This window comes from Melanaphis sacchari, unplaced genomic scaffold, assembly GCF_002803265.2.
Source record: "Melanaphis sacchari strain LSU unplaced genomic scaffold, SCAv2.0 Contig22_pilon_pilon, whole genome shotgun sequence".
Classification (NCBI taxonomy): domain Eukaryota; kingdom Metazoa; phylum Arthropoda; class Insecta; order Hemiptera; family Aphididae; genus Melanaphis; species Melanaphis sacchari.
Window position 1 is genome coordinate 2,276,127 of NW_020271107.1, and position 6,244 is coordinate 2,282,370.

The following is a 6,244-nucleotide window of genomic DNA, read 5'->3' on the forward strand; positions in this document are numbered from 1 at the left end:
TGTTGTATAATACTTTTTTGTATAGATTGCACATTTTTCATTAAATTAAAAAGCGAGGGAGAGGGAGAATAATTAATTGATTTGTTTTATACGTAGTTGGTGTTGAGTGTATTTCGGCCATTGAGGAAGTTATTATTATATTATGACATTACTATGGTACGTGTTAAATTTGTATTTAACTATTAATCTTACGATAAATGATTCTGATAGCGAAGACCAATATTATTATTAAATATATTTTATAATCAATTTTTACTACTAGTATTTATTTACTTTTTATTGAAGTATCATATTTTTATGTTTGTAATGCAGTGGATTCAATTAATTTTTGCCAAAAGCGTTGCATTTGAGAATAAAATTGTGTATAATATACATGAAAGTTTCAAATCTCCTCGAAAAATATTTTAGAAGTAGGTACTACAGAATAACTAAAATCGTTGTACTTTGTTTAAATACCTAATTTTATACGAATTTGAACTTTAAATATCTACGAAATATATATAATACTCATTTGTTTAGAATTTTTAGTTTCAGTAAAGATTACTGTAATCGCATACCATCGTAACAAGCAAACTTATAACATAATATATTAATAAATAACGGCCAGAATGTGACACGTGGAAAATGGGAGCTTCAAATATAAATCTTTGTAATTGGCAAAAGAGACTATCCGTGTTGTACGGACGTACGGTCACGTATTTGTAACGTTAAAACGTAAGAATTGTGTTTCTTATGCGTCGTCAAAGAATGGTCTCTGCCACCGAAAATAAAACTACTAGTTCTTGAAAGCACAACAACTTTGATGCCACTTTCGTCACGCCAACCGCGTCGCCTTTTCGTCATGCCAACCATGTCGTCTTTTTCGTCAGTGCATTGTGTGTACCAATAATGGGCCACTGTTCTCTAACACCGAATCTTGCGAGCGACGACTAGACTTCTTTTAACGAGCAAGTATGTTTCAATTTTTGTATTCACACGTATTTTTGTAAGTACGTAATTTGTGTCACCTATTATTGCTACGCAGCATAGATTTTACGAAGATTTGAGCCTGGTAACGCATTGATATATTTTACACACGATCAAATATAAACAAAGTTCACATACAAACACTACAATGTACGACGTGTTTGGTTAAATTCCCGGATATATGACCATTTCCGGAAGAAGATAAAGTGTAGTTTTAACTTTTAATATTGGTATCTGGTAAATGATGAAATTCTCCAGCACTTATAAACGTAGAGAATAATCTATGAATATTTTTTAAAAACATTATCGAAATAATGAGCGTTGTTCGATAAAAAAAAATCGCTCTGTTATGTTAACGACTTAATTATACTGACAATATTATTTTTCCCGTGCTCAACATATTTTACATTGTAAGATTATTGATTAATAATGCGTGTGTTAGTATCAGAAATTTTAGAGAAGATTGTGTAAGGTAATGAAAAATAATTAAATGATTAAATTTTAGGAAAATATATTTTAGTAATGATACGTTATTATAGCTTAAATCTTTAAAATAACTACATATATTATATTATTAAATGAGTAATGTGTAATAGTATCGTGTATATATATATATATATATTTCAATTTTTGATTTGATCTCAAGAAATGAACCGAGACATTAAATAATAAACACTATGGAACTATTTTCACGCTAAATATGCCATGTCATTAACGAGCAAGCTGTTAATGACGTTTTCGTGGGTAGATTCGACACTAGGAGGTCCCAGTATTTTGATTAACAATGCGGGAGTTGCGAAAATATCGATCCTTTTAAGTGAGTACTTCAGACTTCTGCATATGAAATACAATATTAGAAATTGTCGTAAGTCATGAAATATTAAATATATGGCTAATGTGATACAGACGAGAAACTGGAGGATTGACAAGGCACAATTAATCTAATTGTTCTGGTGTTCAGCGTGTGTTTGAGAGAAGCTTACAAATCGATGACAAAAAATAAAATCGACGGTCACATCATTCAAATAAATAGGTCATTCATTATTATTGTTCAGAAATAGTGTTTATGTGCCGTGTCATCATATATAACACGGTTATTCGTTCTTTGGGAGGACATACATTTATTAATTTAACAAATGATGAGTGATAGTTGAAGATAAAGTATAAGGTTGACAATCAAACACCAAAACAACCCAACGAACAGTAAAAAGAAGAAACAATCTAAAAATTATGAAAAATGTTTAATTTATAATATTATTCATAAATAAAAATTCAAATTCGGTATTTACGATCTATTATTTGAATAATATTGATTTACTACTATTAAGTATTGTGTTGGCCAACGATTAATTTTTAATTTCCATATCAATTTGCATATCTTTATAACTAAATGCTTATTAATTACTAATGTTTATGTATTAGCTTAGAAGTATGTGAAATTAAAAATTCTAAATATAGAGATATAAAAATAATAGAAATATGTATTTTCTGTTTAAAAATGTTTTTCTTCAAGCAGTTTTTTTATTAATGTTTTTTTGAAACATATCAACATATGCCATAATTTATTATCCAGTAGATAAAAGTTATAGAAGTGTATATATAAATATAAATTCGTCAACTTTATTTGTATTTCAATATCGATAGCAAACACTAATATTTATATATAAATATGGCTTGGTATTATACAAGCTACATGCCGTATAAAATACATTTTTACATATTTTGTTTTGAAGTATTATTGTTTGTTTTTTTCACCCATTTAAGTTTATTTGTTTTACAATAAATTTGTCGAGGTTAACCTACAAATATATAATTTTCTGAATTCATGTATAAAGGAATAGTATTTAACAAGTTAATTTATTCTTAACAAATCAACTCATTGATTTTGAGATAGTGATATCGATTTGGCTTCAGCGTTTTTGACTTTTTGTATTAGAATATTAGAACTTTAGAATATCATTTCATTTAGTAGCCGATTTCGCTATCGAGTTTTAAAATATTAACAATGAAAATTATATTGATTTGAATATTTCAATATTAAGAGTGTTAGCTCAGAACCAACAGCAACAGCTGATATGTTAGGTAGCAAATATTCTCAAATACGCCAAAGAAGTGACGACTACAGCGAATTTCAAAATAATTGATGTGGAAGAAGTCGCGAATGCCGTAATTAATTCTTTAGCAATGCCGCCAAATGTTCTTGTAAGTAAAAACATTTGTAGATAAGTACTTCGTAACTTTTTTGATTACACGTTTGACAATAAATTGCTGAGTCATCATTATATCGAACGCGTTTATATGATATAACAACTTTTTTTAGTCGAAAGTTTATTGAATTATGAATTTGATTTTAATACCTAATTTATAAAAGTACTTAGAATTGAGATAGGCGCTGATTATTGACGTTGATCATATTTAATGTATTTCTTATTTGCAGCCATTATCGTTATGATATCACAACTGGAGGAGAAAAATTTTAAAATTAATTTTTAAAAAGTTTTATTTCAACGATTTTGTAAAATTATTTTTAATTTAAAAAATGAATTACACTATAGAATGTTTCTAAAGAAAAGTATAGAAAATAAAAATTCTAAATTTATGTAAACACTAAACAGATATTTATTTTGTTAAGTGCGATATAAATTATAATAAGTGAAAAGCACGAAATTCACTTGTTTACTTATTAACAAATCTATATTTTATATACAGTAAAATTCGTTTAAGACGCTATCCAAGGGACCAAATAAAAATAACATATTAAACAAAAAATCGTATTACGCGGTAAAACCAGAAAATTGACAAATAAAAATTGTATATACAATTTTAGTGTACTAATACATACAATATACTTATTATTCAATTTTATTTTTATTATTTCAAATTACATATTATCTATAATTTACATTTACATACATACCTATAAATTACATACTTTATTTTACATTAAAAAAATTATCAATTTTTGTTTGTTTTGCATTTTTAATATTTTTTAAGTAGGTATGCAATTTATCTTCTTAGTTCGTGTACATAATCGAGTGATTTTGTTGCGGAGAGATAAAAAGTGATTAGTAGTGTATATTTAATGCTCATTCTTATCGTATAGTATGTAGTATGTACACATCATAGTGTGTACTAAGTTGCGGCGCCTTATTGACTCAATAATCATATTGTATATTATTGTGATTATTAATTTTATACTACACAACATCATTGACATAGAGCGTCTTGTCCGGGGAATACAAAGGCATATTTTCCGGAGTCATTTACATGTTAACCATTATAAAAATCAAAGGACTTGTGAAAATGAGCGTATTACGCAGGAATTCGTATTACGTGAGAGCGTCTTAAACAGATTCTGCTGTATATTATTGAAACGTGAGATGATGACATGTTTTGTTAAGTCATATCTGAAGTTCTACTGGCCCAGAACTATATCAAAAACCCTTGGGAAGGGGGGGAGTTGACGTGACATCACACCAGCCCCCCTCCACTTGAGAAATATGAAATTTTTTTTTGCGAATCTTATACGCTCAATTTGTAGTATTTTGACGTGCAATATGATAATTTGTGCACTATTAGTTTTGTGACGGTCACGACATACCTTTTGGAGAAGAGAGAGATGACATAAAAACATTAAAAACAAACTAAAAGCTTACTAAAGAAGCTAAAGGTAAAATCATAAAATCAGATATATATTTGATATAATAATATTAACCAAAGACTGACTTAGGTACAGATTAGGTATTATAAAGGACAAAATTGTGGCCATAAAGAGCTTATCACCGTCCTATCGTCATCGTAAAGGATTAGGTCGCGGATGCAGACGCCACGCGACGCCGTAAACCGAGTGGCTTCGGAGACTTTACGTGAGGCACTTCCAGAACAGCGGAACGAAGGAAGCCCAGTACGAGTAGCGAGGTTGGCTGATAAACACGCCAGGCCGTGAAGACAGAGGAGGTTCAAGACTGACGGGTCATAATCCACTAAGTTTTAAAATTGTTGTATTGTATTCTTTTCAAAAATGTCAACATGCGCCCTTAAAGGACTGTCATTAAGAATATAATATTTGTGATTTGTAATTTGTATTATTAATAAACGATGGCGGTGTCGTGGAAGTAATTCAAAAGCAATTCCTGCGGTGCCGTCAGATCAAACAGAAAAAAAGTTATACTACTTACACAATCAATAAATTAGGCAAAAATATACCTACCTATGTAATAAAATTTGTTCCTACTATAATATTTTTGTGCGCAGAGTTTAGTTTATAATACTGATAATAGATTGATATCCAGGCCTATTGAAAATAATTTTACGATCAGTGTTCGTTTTTTAACTTTCGCGAATACTATAATTACGTTCAATATGTCACTTAAAATACTTTTTATGAACTATTATATAGTGTTGCCCCAGTGAAAAATAACAAAAACTCTTTGTACATAATTAATCAAAAATATAATATATTAGGTATATTGAATGAAGTCAAAGAATTTAAGTCTATTAATATAAGAAAAAATCAATTGACTATCGGTGACTCAAACGGTTTGATAGGTATTGTTAATATTAACAGAGAAGAAAAATTGGTACTGGGTATTGATATCGACAAAGCAAAATAAGTAAAAACACTCTCTCAACTTTTCGCTCAGAATAAGTTCACTCTAATTGAAATCTATTTCTATATCAGAAAATTGTATGGAGTTCACAATAATAACTTCAGATAATGCAATTTTTATCCATCAAGCAGCATCGTAATTATTTTTGACTTATGAACAAAGCTTTATAATGTACGATTATTTGATAAAATGTACTACAAATCAATGTAAATTTCCAACCAAAAATGTGTTGTACAACGGAAGATGCTATAAAAGTCAACCCTGAGTAAATAATTAATTATAATAAATATTTTGCTATAATATTTAGTATAATATTTGTATTGGTGTATGTTATTTATATTAATGTGTATGAAAAATATATTAAATAATTATTAACAATATAAATGTGTGTACCAACTGTACCTATTTAATATTAAATATAAAATAAAATAATTTAAATAAAAATTACATTTACCGGTATTCTGACTTTTACCAAACATATATATCCTAAAGAGCCTATACATTTTTTCATAGAGTTAATATTATAATTCCCAATTTATTTTTATTTTTCCAAAGAGGTTATAAAATTATCAATCTGTTTTTATTTTTTCCAAAGAGGTTATAAAATTATCAATCAATTTTTATTTTTTTCCAAAGAGGTTATAAAATTATCAATCAATTTTTATTTT

General features: G+C 28.1%; 1 protein-coding gene across 1 annotated transcript in view; it reads right to left on the reverse strand.

Annotated features, from left to right (window-relative positions):
• The window catches only part of LOC112594303 (UDP-glucuronosyltransferase 1-7C-like), a 45,761-nt gene that overhangs the window by 30,751 nt on the left and 8,766 nt on the right, over positions 1–6,244 (reverse strand). The window lies entirely within an intron of this gene.